This window comes from Dipodomys merriami, unplaced genomic scaffold, assembly GCF_024711535.1.
Source record: "Dipodomys merriami isolate MVZ:Mamm:240054 unplaced genomic scaffold, mDipMer1.0.p SCAF_18, whole genome shotgun sequence".
In the NCBI taxonomy this organism is placed as follows: Eukaryota; Metazoa; Chordata; class Mammalia; order Rodentia; family Heteromyidae; genus Dipodomys; species Dipodomys merriami.
This window is the reverse complement of record NW_027203159.1, coordinates 2556642-2573255: the sequence shown is the minus strand read 5'-3', so window position 1 is coordinate 2573255 and position 16614 is coordinate 2556642.

Here is a 16614-nt window from a genome sequence, read left to right as displayed (position 1 = left end):
TTTCTTTGTTGCTTTGTATGTCCCTCCCCCACAGTGTAACCCCCGCTTTCACTTTATTTGATGTCAGTATAACATGTGGAGGTGATGGGGACAAACAAGTCGTTTAAGGATTCACGTGGACCTGTTGCAACAAGGAGAATTACAAAATGTCATGTCAAAGCAAGCTTTACAATGTCGGTGTGGGGGGGTAGGGGGGTATGATTGGGGGGGAGGCGGGAGGCTGGGAAGGGAGGTGAAGGGTAAACAAAGGAGGAGGCTGCAATGCTTGCTAAGAAATATATGCATTATCCTGCCAATGTAATTGTAACCCCTCTGTACAGTTTGTTCTCAAATAAAATAAAATAAAATTTAAATAAAAAAAAGAAAAAATCTGCAGAATATTCTCAGAGTATTGAAAAATTAGGTTCTACTCAGGAATTCTGAGTTTCCTTCAGTCCTCATTTTTCAATTATTAACTAAATATATTGTATCTCCTACACAAATACTCCCAAATTCATTTCACTGAGTACCTTTGATTTTTTTCATTATTTTCCTGTGTGTGTGTGTGTGTGTGTGTGTGTGTGTGTGTGTGTGTGTGTGTGTGTGTGTGTGTGTGTGTGTGTGTGTGTGTGTTGGTCTTGGGGCTTGAACTATTGGCTTGGATGCTGCCCCTGAGCTTTTCAGCTCAAGGCGAGCACTTTACCACTAGAGCCAGAGCGCCACTTCTGGTTTTCTAGTGGTTTATTAGAGATAAGAATCTCATGTACTTTCCTAGCTGAGCTGACTTTGAACTGCAATCCTCAGATCTCAGCTTTCTGAGTAGCTAGGATTACAGGCATGAACCACCGGTACCCAGTGTCCATCTTTTAAATTTTTTTGAATATAAAAAGCCTGAATGGGAATAACCATTTATTGTTTCACATATGTAACAAAGTGGTGTCTATATCCATGCAATCAGAGATCAGGACAATGAAACCAACAGAGTATATCAGTGACCTGAAAATATCTCAGTTCTGAGGCAACGGGAATACAAATTCTCATGTCTAAATTGATGAGGGAACAAAAGAGGATGTCAAATACTTCTTCTCAATGCTCACATCCATACTGATGTCTAGTGATATTGAATACTGATGAGGAAATTAAAATGCACACAAAAACTCTTCATGAATAAGCGGGGATTTTTTCCCTAAATTATCTTAACTGTCATTCATTTCATCACCTCCCCACTGCCTTTTCCAATTCTTTCACCTAAAATAATTCTTGGCAAGGGTATAATATATGTCAGTTTGTAGGACTTTAACTCACAAATTGAGGAAATTATAAACTAAAGAAGGCAACTAAGTTTGTTCTTGTTTTGCTTCCTTTATCTTTAAGACATATTCCTGTAGTTCTTTCTATGAAGATCTTCATCTGCCCACTGCCAGAGTCACAGAGGCCTTCCAAGGAAAGCCGATATTCCAGTTCTACTCTCTGCCCTGAGTACAAATGATTAAGTACTTTGAACTCTTTCCTCTAGCCTTTCTTCAGAACAGCATTCACATATAAACCTTTTTGTTTCAATGACTGTTTGCCAGATGAAAGGATTTTTATCAAATTCATCATAAATAAGAGTGGTAACAAAGAAAAAGATGGAAGTACCTTTTCTTTTCAACTACAATATTATGTTTCTTTTCTATTTAACTTCAGTAATTTGGCATCGATTATTTTGTGAAAAAAATTTAATATCCCTTTAATGTCCTCCCTTGTCCAGTCTGACACCTTTCCTTCCTTATAGGATCAGCATATGCCTTTGGGGGAGACATCTGCCTTATATTGCATTCTATTTTTCCTCTGTCAGTCTAGTGGTTGTCTTGCTAGTTTTCCCATCTCTGTTGAGATAACTTGGAGCATTTGAAAATGTCTCTCCAATATTTGGTACAGCACATGGCATATATTTAAGTGTTTGGTATATTTTTATATAAAAAACAAGCTGTTTCAGCATAAAACCCACACCCAAAAGAGTTTCGTGGCTCCAACATATAATTCTGGAGGTAGAAATCAAGGGATATTAAATAGAGAACAGTCTAGTACAAATAAGTTCTTGATATGCATCGCAACTAAGAAAGTTGTCCAGTACTTGATTTTCCCGTTATGAGCAAAGCACAATGGCTAGGTACAGTGGCACTGGCCTCTCATTCCCACTGAGTAAGACAAGGAGGATTATCCAGGCCAGCCTGGAATGAAACTTATGACTTCACCTTGAAAATCACCAATGCAAAAGGGACTCAAGGTGTGGCCCAAGTGACTGAGCACGTGGCTCGCAAGGAATTTCAATACCCACTATGACAATACCCAGTACCTAGAGTCCAATATCCAGAACCACAGAAAGAAAAAAAAATATGTCTTACACTCTTTGCCCTAAGCAATTTTACTACCAAGTTTAGTTGGGAATCGGGAAAATGATTTTTAAAGTGATTTTGGTACATTTTGTTTTCTTGATATTTTAAAATCTGTTAATACAGTTGTTTATCTGAGGATCTTCATCTGCCCTGTTTGATTATTTTCTATCTATGCGACTCTGACAAATCAGTGACAGCGTCATGTACCATATGTTAATTCTGGAAATAACTATTGTTTAGAATTTGTCATCAGCATTACTCCATAGGAAATATTGATTTGCCGGTTATTTATCTTTGGAAGGCTGCTTCACTTCTTGCAACACAATTGTCAACCTGTTCTTGTAAATAAGCTTAATTATGTGAAGATTTGTAATGATGCACAACACATTAGCTGTTGTATTCATTTTTATTTGGTCGGTCCTGGATCTCAGCCTGCTGAGTAGCTAGGATTACAGGCTTGAGCCACCGGCACCCGGCTACTTCCGACATAATCTATAAAGAGTCTGTCAAGAATGCTCAGGTACAAAATGTCATGTCAAAACCAGCTTTACAATGTCGGTGTGGGGGGGAATGGGGGTATAATTGGGTGGGGGGAGGGGGGAGGCGGGGAAGGGATGTGAAGGGTAAACAAAGGAGGAGGCTGCAATGCTTGGTAAGAAATGTATGCATTATCCTTCCAATGTAATTGTAGCCCCTCTGTACAGTATGTTCTCAAATAAAATTAAATTAAATTAAAAAAAAAAGAATGCTCAGGAGTAAAAGATTCAATGTCTCAGTATAGCCACACTATTATACATTGTAATGATTTGATTCATTTTTGTATACCACAGACCTCCTTTTATAATTTTGCATCCTTTTCTCAAGTTCACAGTTATCTTTATCCTGTTTATAAAGGTAACAAATGGTAGACAATGCTTTTTATTGAAATTCTCATGTCTCTCCACCATTCACCACCATGACTTCTGTCTGTAGCAAGAAATTCAAATATGGTGTTCCATATTCAATTTCTCTGGCTGTCAACAATGTAATTTCATTCATGTGTTAAGTATTTTTAAATTGAATCATTCTTACAACCAGTTAGGAGAAAGAGTCATTATTCTAGCTCATTATCTGCTTAACTGATAGACAGAAATGTGAATTTGTGTTTTGGCTCTCTAATTCTGTTATTTGGCACTGTCAAGGAAAAGATAATTGTGTGATATCATGATAAGGAGAACAAGTGCACAATATACACTCCTTTTCCTGTATTTCATTTGAGTGATAGAAATTTCTAGCAATGTTTTGCAACATTTAATCATTTAACTTCTATAGATGAGACACGAGAAAATGCATATGTTTTATTTTCATACTAAATGAAACTACTTAAGTAAGCCTTCTGGATTTCAGATCGAGTAATCACTTGAAATATTTGCCTGTTGACTGTTATGTGTGTGCATATGCTGATATTCTTCAAGAGAAACATTAATGAGAGACAGAAACAATATCAGAATGCCAGTTTATTGGGTTATGTAACTTCCTTCTTACTTTCTTTCCTGCCTTCCTGACTTCACACTATCGCCCTTTTTTGGCTACTGTTGGCTCGGTATATGTTTTATCTCAAGTGCTGAGTTCGTGATTGGTGATTTGTCACATCTTTATATTCAAAACTGCTTCTATACTCAGGTCTTCCTTTCTTTGTCCTCTTTACACATCTTCTTCTCTTTTCTATGATATTAGTTTCATGTTGTAGCTCAGTAGCTTCCTAATTTTCATAGTCCATGGTCTTTATAACAAAGTAGCACCTGATTGCTGGCTCTCATTTTTGACTCCTTTTTGACACTAGAACTATGTTCTGACCGCTGATTTGTTTCCAAGACAACACTGTGCCTTTGAATGTACTTTTTCTTTATCCTTGAACTCACGTTTCTCTCCAATATCCTGTCACCTATTTCCCTACTTGGTATCTGCATTCTCATCCCTCCCCCCTGCTATTATGGGTTAGCACATAGTAAATATTCTACATAACACTATTTAAAGGGCCATTACACACTCACACACACACACACACACACACACACAGAGCACACACACAATCCCCTCTGTCTGCGTGAGGAGAGTGAGAGACAGAATCATCCCACTTAGCACCTAGATTGATGCAGGGTTTCACTGTATTTCAAAAAGTTGCCCAGTACTCCTAAGTTCTCTGGTTCTTACCCTCCCATACAGAGAGTCCTTGTTCATTCTGGGACCGACTTAAAAGTTCTGAAAAGCTGTGGCTTACAGTGAAAACATCACATTAGATCAGAGGCTCTTTCAGGTGAATTGGTCTATTAAGCATTTTCAACAGCTCAACAAATTCAGTCTTTGAGTTGACCTCTGTGTCCTGTACTTTCCATTTGGATCAGCCTAGAATGCATCACATGTCTTCCATCTCTTCTAAGGCCAGGTTTCACTACCTTTACCACAGATAGACAATCCTGTATAAAAGTCCTTAACTTATTAACAATTGAGAGAATTATTTTTATGCAAAGTCAGGTACCATATTTGTATTTTCCTGTCATGCATAGACATCTTCGTCTGCTTTTGTACTAGACAATTAGAATATGTTTTAATGAATGATGATGTACTTTAGTTTGGTGGTGTGACTCATGTGGTAGAATAACTGCTTGGAAAACACAAGAACCTCAGTTCAAACCTCAAAACCATCAGTACTTGAACTCACCCAATGTTACAAGTGCTTGAATTTCATTAGAAACCAGATGCTCTAAATTCTATAACTTTTATTTTGTAGGTAGTGGGGTCTGAACACTGGGCCTGGGCGCTATCCCTCAGCTATTCATCTCAAGGCTAGCTTTTTCTCCTTTTCTGGTGCTGGGGAATCAAACCCAGGACCTCATGCATGCCGGGCAAGCGTTCTACCACTGAGCCACCTTCCCAGCCGTCTCTACCTTTTATATTACATACATATCTTCACATTGAGAACAGACTATATTCATGGAAAAAAAATAAAAGACAAGATAATAATGTAGCCTCTAACTCTCCTGAAATCATACCCTACTCCAAAAACTTCATGAAATTGTAAATTACCTTTTTCTTACTGAAATTTGTATATGATTTGCATTTATTACTTGTATTCATTTTGCCAAAGTTTACATTCTCTCTCTGTCTCTCTCTGTCTCTGTCTCTGTCTCTGTCTCTCTCTGTCTCTCTCTGTCTCTGTCTCTGTCTCTGTCTCTGTCTCTGTCTCTGTCTCTGTCTCTGTCTCTCTCTCTCTCTCTCTCTCTCTCTCTCTCTCTCTCTCTCTCTCTCTCTCTCTCTCTCTCTCCCTCCCTCCCTCCCTCCATCCCTCTCTATATTGGAGTGGAACAAAATAAAGCCAGGACATCTTTTTCTTGAAGCATGGCAAGAGAATCTGAAATTATTTACAACTAAAATTTTTCAGATTACAATACCACTTGTCAGAGTGAAAGATGAAAACTTCTGCAAGACTACATTACAAGTAATATAGATCAAGTTCTAATGTGTTATTCTATTACCTGTAAAATGTAGAAATATTGAAAAATAAATGGAGATTTTGCAAAGTATCATCTATATCTCTGCACTTAATATTGTCCTTCCTGAAGGAAAGAGGAGAGACATGAAATAAATGGTTAGGAAAATGAATGCTGCTTATTAGCAGCCTTAGAGTTGGTCCTTGAAGAATGAGTTAAAGTAATTGTTTCCACACTTATCATTTTCTTCTCAGGTAAAGATTTTAAGATTTTTGTTTCCAGTACATTTTCTAGAAATAATGACAGAAATTCACCGCAATTTGCTCCATATGTAAGTATCCTTTAATGAATATAGTAAAATCTGTTGGCATTTTTGCAACTCTTTCCAACAACTAGAAATATAATCCGTGATATTGCAATTCTATTTATTTCAGTTGGGTTAGTAGATAGTTGAGTGTAAGAGGGTTGGCTTTCATATATGTATATGGCTATGAATATAGATAGATAGATAGATAGATAGATAGATAGATAGATAGATAGATAGATAGATAGATAGATGCTGAACATTACAATAACTTTCATTGAGTTATACTTCTCTTTCCTATCCATTTCCTTTTAGATATTACACACACACACACACACACACACACACACACACACACACACACACACACACACACACACACACACACGTTTATCCTGAAGAGCAGCAACTATACATCAATCTTTCCCGAATAGGGCAGCCCAAAACACAGCCTTCTCATTATCACAAAGTGGTCTGCTAATGATTACGCTAGAATATATTTTTTGGTTATATCCCATTGTCCTTCATCAAAGCTCTCATTCCACATATGGGAGTTCTAATTCCTTCTTGTGTCTACAATGCCTGATGAACAGAATGCTGCTGAACTTTTTAAATAAGTATATTAATAAAAGAATGATCTTCCATCACTTTACTCCTTTTTTTCATTCCCAACATTCTCCTCCTTTCCTTCTTATCTATTTCATATTTTTAGCTCTAGGAGCAAGATCATAACAAAGTCTTACTATTACAAATATAAAATTTGTGTGTTTGTGTGCACCCAACCAATTTGGCTACAAGTAACAGTGCTACTGAAAGTGACAAAAATATGCTGCAGTTTAAAAAGAATTGAGGCAAAATGTTGAGAATTTTATAATTATAAACTTGCATTCTTTTGTTGAATCTATTCACCATGTCTCCTTTCTGATTTCACTTTACAAATAGGATCTTTCTGACCACAGTACTATTGAATATCACATCAGTAGTACTACTAAAACTGTGACTCTAGTTTAGAAGAGTTACAACTCCAAAACTCATTTTTTCTGCAGAAACCTCACTGTTCTGCCCTCACCATAAGCCTGAGGTCATGCTTCTATCTCTTATTTTGTTCTTACATAGTTAATGTTTTCCTCATACATAGATTTGGGTTTTTCTTTTTTAATCTGATTCTGTGAATTCCTGTTCTCAATTTTTTTTGTTTTGTTTTGTGCAAATGTTTTTTTTTGGGGGGGGGGGAAAGAGCATTTAAACAAACATCTCAGCATACCCTGGTTCTGTCAAGATGATAGAGACCAGTAAACATTGTGGATGAGCTTTGTGAAAATATTGTACAGAGGGGTTATAATAGCATGAGCAAGGTATTGAGTACATCTCTTATCAAGCATTTTTGACTCCTCAGTTTTTTCCCCTAGCATCCCACATTGCCCCCCAAACCCCCACCTAAATTGTAAATTTGATTTTTCAACGTAGAGTTTGTACATCACTCTCATTGATCTAATGGGTCAACCTATATTCCTTTATAAATAAGTTGCTTTTTCCCCTCTCCCGCATATTATACCAACATCAATAAACAGTGAAAACAGGGATTAGACGGCGGGGGAGAGACATAAAAAAACAACAAAAATCACGTGGTACCACGTTAGAAATAATAGCAAGCAAGAAAAATCCTCTTGTGTCCTTATCTTGGTGTTCATTTACCTTAACATTATCTTATCTGAACTTTTCTATGTGTCGCAGATACATACTAGTTATTGCAAATAAGGGAAAACATGGGATCTATGCTACTATAGGCCTGGCTTACTTCACTTAATATAATTTTTTCCAAGTCTTTCCATTTCCTAACAAATGGGCTAATGTCATTCTTTCTGATGGAGACATAAAATTCCATTGTGTGTGTGTGTGTGTGTGTGTGTGTATACATACACACACAAACATATATATATATACATATATATACATATATACATACATATATATACATATATATATATATAAATATATATATATATACACACACACACACATACCACATTTTCTTGATCCATTACTCTACTGAGGGGCCTCTGGGTTGGTTCCATATCTTAATTATGGTCAATAATGCTGCAATGCTGCAATAAACATAGTTGTGCTGGTCGCTTTAGTATGGGCTTGTTTGTTATCATTCGGGTTAATGCCTAAAAGTGGGATCCCTGGATCTTAGCGGAGCTCTATGTGGAGTCTTTTGAGGAACCTCCATACTACTTTCCCAAGTGGTTGAACATGTTTCTCTAATTTTCCACTGAAACAAACATAAAGAAAATTACATTTCACAAAGACAAAATAAATGTGTTTCCAATTTGGGCTCAGGAAATAATCTGTATGTAAAGTTTGAGCTTTCCTAGGGTGAGAGTTGCAAACTAATTACATTTTAAGGAGTAAAGACTTCTATTTGCAATAACTAGTATATGTCTGACTCAAGCAGAAAAGGTCAGATAAGTTGATGTTGGGGGAATTAAACCCAAGATAAGTATTCAAATATTTTTTTTGTTTTCTTTTTCCTTTCATGCAACTGTTTCCAATATATTTATAAGATGAATTCTATGTTGCTTTGTAGGTCCCTCCCCCATGGTATAACCCCTGCTTTCACTGTATTTGATGTTGGTATCATTGGTGGAGGGGAAAGGAAAAAACAAATCGCTTAACTAGGGATACAGGTGGACCCATTGCAACAATGAGATGTACAAGTCGTTATGTCGAAAAATGAAATTTACACCTTTTGTGAGGATTGGGGGGAGGATTGGGTTGTGGGAGGGGAATATGAGAAGGGATGGGAAGGGAAAACAAAGAGGAGGCAATTATGCTTGATAAGAAATGTACTCGTTATCTTGCCCATGTAATTATAACTCCTTTGTACGGTATTCTCACAATAAAAATAAAGAAAAAATTAAAAATAAAGACTTCTAGTTGACAGAATAATATAGATAGATAGATAGATAGATAATTTGCTTATTTAAATAGACTAACGTTTTGTCAATCATGACTATTGTTTTTTTTGCTAATCAAAATGTTTGTTTTGCAGTGCCTTATAAAAACATTTGTGTAGTAATTAAATGTCTAACAGGGACTTTTATGACTATTTCTGAGCACAAGTTTAGTTTAGCTCAGTAGTTTGGAGTTATTAAGTGACTCATCATAATTTAATATTTTAAATAAATAAATTATACATCTCTTCTTAGATTTGCATGAGACTCATATCAAAATGGATTTTTTTTTTACTTCAAATGCAACAGATTTCACATTCCTTAAGACCCATTTGTAAACGTATGAATAAAATCCTCCTTTTCTGTCTTTCTGTTTAGGTTTGTTATTTAAGGCAAATGACTCAGGTCAACTAGAAATCAAGGAGAATATTGACATTTTAATGAGGGGAATGGGAAGAGAGAAAGTAATATTTCTTGAACAACTACTACACACCAGTCTCTACATTGAGTATCTCAGGTCCTCTTTTTTATGTTACATGGTAACTCACAAAGGTTCCCTTATTTATAATTTATAAAAAATATTAAAATTAGTTTTCCTGAGAAGGATTGTTTTAAACTCCTCTTTGTCAAATGAATAGGTTCTCACAAACCATTTCTTCTCTTCTTTTTCAACTGCCTCAAAATTTTCCTATATTAGTGTTGAGAAAGGTACAACTGCATAAATCCACCTAATACCTTGACTCGCCTATACAATGCCCAACAACATTATCATGACAATTAACAAGACAGTATGGTGTCACATGTGTATTATCCTAGCATTCAGGTGTCAGATACCAGAGAATTGTCTGACATATTTGCAGATCATCTACAATCCATGTAATATAAGCTTTATTCATAAAAGATCAAGCAATGCTTCCATCAGAAAATAATGATTGATAGTCTTGTAAACTATAGTATTTCACCAATTCTGAAATTAGGAACACAGATAATTCCATTAAGAAGTAACAGAAATCCACATGGAACATCAAATGGTAAACATTTTGAGGGGAGAAAAATTAAAAAGTTATTTGAATAGATTCTGCATATTCTGCTAAACGCTTTCATGTACAGGCTTGCTCTCTCACCTGTATCCTTGATCCAACCAAGATTCCTTTTTTTCATAGAACAGTAAATTGAGTTGTGAAAAGCTAATTACCTGGCAATAATGAAAGGGCCAAGAATAGATCTCAGGTTTCTAGGATATCTAAAATAAAGTTTTTTGATGTTGTGGGCAAGAGTAAGAATTAGGGGTGGAAAGAGAGGCTTCATTTTTGTAAGCAACTCTAAATTCTATTGCTTTATAATAATGAAAGGGCTATGTTTTTTATAAAATCTTATCAATCTCCATCAGTGTAGACTTTAACTTCTTGGCAGCAGTTCCCATGAATGTCAGAGATAATTTGCTCAAATTTTTAATGTAATGCTCTGCATATTCTTTTTCCTTGTATAGAGCCAACACCTTTCATTTCCTGTTTGGATTCTTTTATTCAGTGGTTAAATTTCCTTACCAGGAATCTGCAAATAGTAGCCTATGATTATATATGATCTATAGGTTGTGCTTTGATCCTGGAGCTAAGAATAGTTATCTAAGGCTTAAATGATGGAAAACTAATAGACAAATAACTATACTAATTATTGTAAACTCTAGGGAATTCTATATCTCTAAATAAATTTTACACAGCCAGCTTCATCCTATTACATGTTGTCTGTAGGTGCTTTAGCACCACAATATTAGAGACAAAGCTGCGGACAAGAAAGTATGTGGTTTACAAACTCTAGAGTTTTTACTGTCTGCCTCCTTCTATGAAAAGTTCATTGTCTCTGCACTTAGTTCTCTTCTCTTTTTTCACACCGTGCAATGCCAGAATAACCACTTGAACCAGAGCTCTGTTCTCTCTTTATATGATTGCTTAAGTTTTCTCTTAGAACGTTCACCAAAGAAGTACAGGAGAATAGATCAAGATTTTGCTTAACCCTTTTACATACATTAAATTCTATCTCCAAATATATCTTCTCTCTGTGACTATAACTGCTAGAAAAAAAATCACAGGTTTCTAGAAATCAAGACAACCTAGATGCTTTGATTTTCTCATACCTCACATCATAGTAGACTCTTAGGACAAAGAATTTCTTTAACCGGTTGCTTTTAAAATTACCCGATCAGCACTAGCCCCATAACGTCTTCAGTGGATCAGCTGCTTCTTAATGAAGAGACAACTCCATTTTGCACTGTTCATACCAGTTTCCCTCCAATCGACTGAGCATTTTGAAGTACAATTTTGATCTTATCACCACTTCATTTCTTTCCCTTCAATGATTCCTATTGCCCTTAATATTAATTCCTTACTCTATTCTTTATTTCAAGCATCTCTGATTCCTATTTAAAAGCTGGGTTTTGAATAAATATGCTCTTAGAACCTATTTGCTTCAAGCAACGTATCATGGCTTCTCAGTTTCCAAACAGTAGAGAGTTCCTACCCTTCCAAGCTTAGATATGTATACTTTTCTATGCACTTCTTCTTTTCCACCTTCATCCTGGAATATATTTCTCTATCTATCTATCTATCTATCTATCTATCTATCTATCTATCTATCTATCTATCTATCTATCTATCTATCTATCTATCTATCTATCTATCTATCTATCTATCTATCTACCTATCTATCTATCTATCTATCTATCTATCTATCTATCTATCTATCTATCTATCTATCTATCTACCTATCTATCTATCTATCTATCTATCTATCTATCTATCTATCTATCCTTCTGAGGGCAAAGTCTCTATTTTTTCATCTTACTCAGAACATTGTTAGACCTAGAAAAATGTTTGCCTATGGGAATCAAGTGAATATATTTTAAATAGAACTGAGTCAAATGTCACACATATGTTTGATGCATAATATAGTCAAATCATTAACATAAAAGCAAAAATGACTCTTAAAATTCTTTATTTCGGAAGAAAAGTTGGGTAAAATTATTATTTTTATTTTTTAGCTGCGAAACTTTTCTAGAAAATTATCAGCAGTAACTTAAGACAATCTTAATCTCAGTGAGACTGTTTCATTATTTCCTTGGGAAATCTCCTACAAATCAGAGATGCCTTCAAATTCAGCACCAGATAAAGCTGATTTTCTCTAAGACTAATAAAATGTTTTTGTATAAAATCAGTGGAACTAATAGTTTATTTTTCCATACATAAAATATACATGAAGCATAATCAGAATGGGTGATTAGCAAATAAAATACAATATCTTTAGTATATGTAGGTAAAATCTACATGCTCATTTTTTTAAAACATATGTTTATTTTATTATATGTATTTATTGTAAAGATACTGTACAGAGGGTTTATAGTTACATAAGTAAAGTAATGAGGACATTTCCTATCGAGCATTGTTAACCCAACATTTGTTTTTCCTCTACTATCCAATACCTCCCCATCTCCTCCGTTCCCCTCCTAACCATCCCTCCCAAAGTTATAAAGTTAATTTTCAACATATTGTCTTGTACATATCATTGTATCCCTATTTAAGCATTTTGTTTTTTTTTCCCTTCTCCTCCACAAATTAGAAAAACGTATATACAAGATGGAAGGCACTGAATTCAAATACATTGAAAACAGTGGTTATATTGTGGGAGCGGAACCTACCAAAGAAGCTAGAAAATCACATAGTACATTATAGATACGTTAAAAAAAGAGTAAGAAAGATAAAACCCCATGTGTCTCTTTTTTTTGGGGGGGGGGGGGTCGGTCATGGGGCATGAACTCTTGGCCTGAGCGCTGTCCCTCAGCTCTTCAGTTAAAGGTTAGTGCTCTACCACTTAGGCTACAATGCCAGTTCCGGTTTATTGGAGATATGACTTTCACAGACTTTGTTACGGGCCTGTTTTAAAACGTGATCCTCAGATCTCATCCTCTTGAGTAGCTAGGATTACAGTCGTGAGCCACTGGCACCAGGCATGTGTCCCTATCTTGGGGTCATTTTGCTTAACATCAATCTTATATGGTAATATGTACATAGTTTTTGACCTTTTTCACTTGTCCTAGACATATACAAGTTACTGCAAATAAGAGAAAATATGGGACTGATTTTTTTTTTGGACCTTACATATTACCCTGCAACAGAATCAACTCCAAATGGCTCAAAGATCTCAAAGTCAAAGCACACACCCTGAAGACATTACAGGAAGGAATAGGAAAGACTCTAGAACTCCTTGGCCAGGCTGAAATATTCTTAAGAGAGACACAGAAAACCAACAACTCACGGAAAAATTGGACAAATGAGATTGCATGAAACTACAGAGCTTCTGCATGGCAAAGGTCATAGCTAACAAGATTAATAGAAAGCCCATGCATTTCACAAGTTCTGGGATTCAGAAAACAGTCCATATCCTTTGTTATTTTATAACTTTCAATCATCCATTACAAAGATATTATCTTTACATCTATCTTCTTTTTATTTTTAATAAGTTGTTTTATTGTGCAAATAGCTTACAGATAGGTTACAATTACATGAACAAAGTAATGAGTATATTTCTTATCAAGCATTGTGGCCTCCTCCTTCGTTTTTCCCCAACCATTCATGTCCTCTCAACTCGACATATACACTGCCCCCTGCCCAACCCTCCACCTCCGCCAAACTTGTGAAGTTCGTTTTTCAGCGTAGCATTTTGTACATCTCATCGTTGCAATGGATCCACATGTATCCCTATTTAAACAATTTGCTTTAATCCCTTCCTCTCCCCAAATTAGAGCAACATCAATTTCAGTGAACACAGGGCTTATAACAAGAAAACAATCACCTTATATATATGTTAGGAACAATGGCAAGCAAGATAAAAACACTTGTGTCCTTATCTTGGAGTTCATTTTGCCTAACACATGACCTTTTCTGCTTTTCTCAGACATGTACTACTTATTGCAAATAAGGAAAATTATGGGACCTATGTTTCTTTGGGCCTTCCTTACTTCACTTAATATAATTTTTTCCAGTCTTTCCATTTCCTAACAAATGGGGCAATATCATTTCTGATGGAGGGATAGAATTTCATTATATATATATATATATATATATATATATATTTATGTTTATATATGAGTATATATATGTGTGTATATATATACATATATATGTGTATATATATATTTTTAATTTTATATTATTTTATTTGAGAACATACTGTACAGAGGGGCTACAATTACATGGGCAGGATAATGCATACATTTCTTACCAAGCATTGCAGCCTCATCCTTTGTTTACCCTTCACCTCCCTTCCCAGCCTCCCCACTCCCCCCAACCAATTATACCCCCCTCCCCCCCCCCACCGACATTGTAAAGTTGGTTTTGACATAACATTTTGTACTTCTCATTGTTGCAACAGATCCACCTGAATCCTTAAACGACTTGTTTGTCCCCATCTCCTCCACATGTTATACTGACATCAAATATAGTGAAAGCGGCGATTACACTATGGGGGAGGGACATACAAAGCAACAAAGAAATAATCTTATAAATGCGTTAGAAACACATGCATGAAAGAAACGAAAACATAATAATACACATTTAAGTGTTCATTTTCCTAACATCACATTATCTGACCTTTTCCTCTTGACTCATACATATAATAGATATTACAAATAAGGGAAACCATGGGACCTATGCTTCTTTGGGCCTGGCTTACTTCACTTAATATAAGTTTTTCCAAACCTTTCCATTTCCTAACAAATGGGGAAATGTCATTCTTTCTGATGGAGGCATAGAATTCCATTGTGTATATATATCACATTTTCTTGATCCATTCATCTACTGAGGGGCATCTGGGTTGGTTCCATATCTTAGCTATGGTAAATAATGCTGCAATAAACATAGTTGTGCTGGTAGCTTTAGTGTGGTCTTGTTTGTAAACTTTTGGGTAAATGCCCAAAAGTGGGATTGCTGGATCATAGGGGAGATCTATGTGAAGTCTTTTGAGGAACCTCCATACTGCTTTCCAAAGTGGTTGAACAAGTTTACATTCCCACCAACAAGGAAGTAAGGTTCCTTCCTGTCCACATCCCCTCCAGCATCTGTTGTTGTTAGAGTTCTTGATTTTTGCTGTTCTAACTGGAGTGAGGTGATATCTCAATGTTGTTTTGATTTGCATTTCTTTTATGGCTAGGGATGTTGAACATTTCTTCATGTGTCTATTGGCCATCCTTCTTTCTTCTTCAGAGAAGCTTCTCTTTAAGTCTTTCGCCCACTTATTTATTGGGCAGTTGTTTCTTTGAGGAATTGTTGTTGGGGGGTTTAATTTTTTTGAGTTCCAAGTATATTTTAGATATGAGACCCTTGTCTGTTGTATGGCTAGTAAAGATCTTCTCCCAATCGGTGGGCTTTCTATTGATCTTGCTAGCTATGTCGTTTGCCCTGCAGAAGATCTTCAACCTTTGCAATCCTATTTGTCCAACCTTTCTTTGATATGTTGTGCTTCCGGGTCTCTATTCAGAAAATTTCGGCCTGAGCCAAGGAGACCTAGGGTTTCTGCTATTCCATCCTCTAATGTTTTCAGAGTGTCTGCTTTGAGTTCAAGGTCTTTGATCCACTTGGAGTTGATTCTGGTGCAGGGTGATATATAAGGATCGAGCTTTAGTTTTCTACATGTAGTTAACCAATTTTGCCAGAACCATTTACTGAAGAGGCTTTCTTCCATTCTATTGTTTTAGCTTCCTTATTGAACATAAGATGGCTATAGGTGTGTAGGTTCATTTCTGGGTTTTCAATTCTATTCCATTGGTCATGAGGTCTGTTCTTATGCTAATAACAAGCTGTTTTGATTACTATGGCTTTATAGTAGAGTTTGAAATTTGGTATTGATATTCCTCCAGCAGTGTTCTTTCTGTTGAGGAGCGTTTTTGCAATTCGGGGTATTTTATTGTTCCATATGAATTTTTGGAGTGCCTCTTCTATTTCCTTGAAGAATGAGGGTGAAATTTTATAGGTATTGCATTGAATTTGTAGATAGCCTTGGGAAGGATTGCCATTTTCACGATGTTAATCTTGCCAATCCAAGAGCATGGAAGGTTTTGCCATTTTTTAAGTTCTGTGTTGATTTCCTTTTTCAAGATTTTAAAGTTTTCATCATAGAGGTCCTTCACTTTCTTGGTTAAGTTAATTCCTAGGTACTTTATTTTTTGTGGGGCTATTACAAATGGAGTTGCTTTCCTAATTTCAGCCACACTTTTCTCATGGTTGGCATACAGAAAAGCCATTGATTTTGGGGGGTTAATTTTATAACCTGCTACTTTGCTAAAGTTTTTAATCAGCTTGAGTAATTTGGGAGTGGAGTCTATGGGATTCTGATCATGTCTTCTGCAAAGAGGGAGAGTTTTATTTCTTCTTTCCCTATTTGGATCCCCTTCATGTCTGCATCTTGTCTTATTGCTGTAGGTAGGCATTCTAATACTAGATTGAAGAGAAGTGGAGAGAGTGGGCATCCTTGTCTTG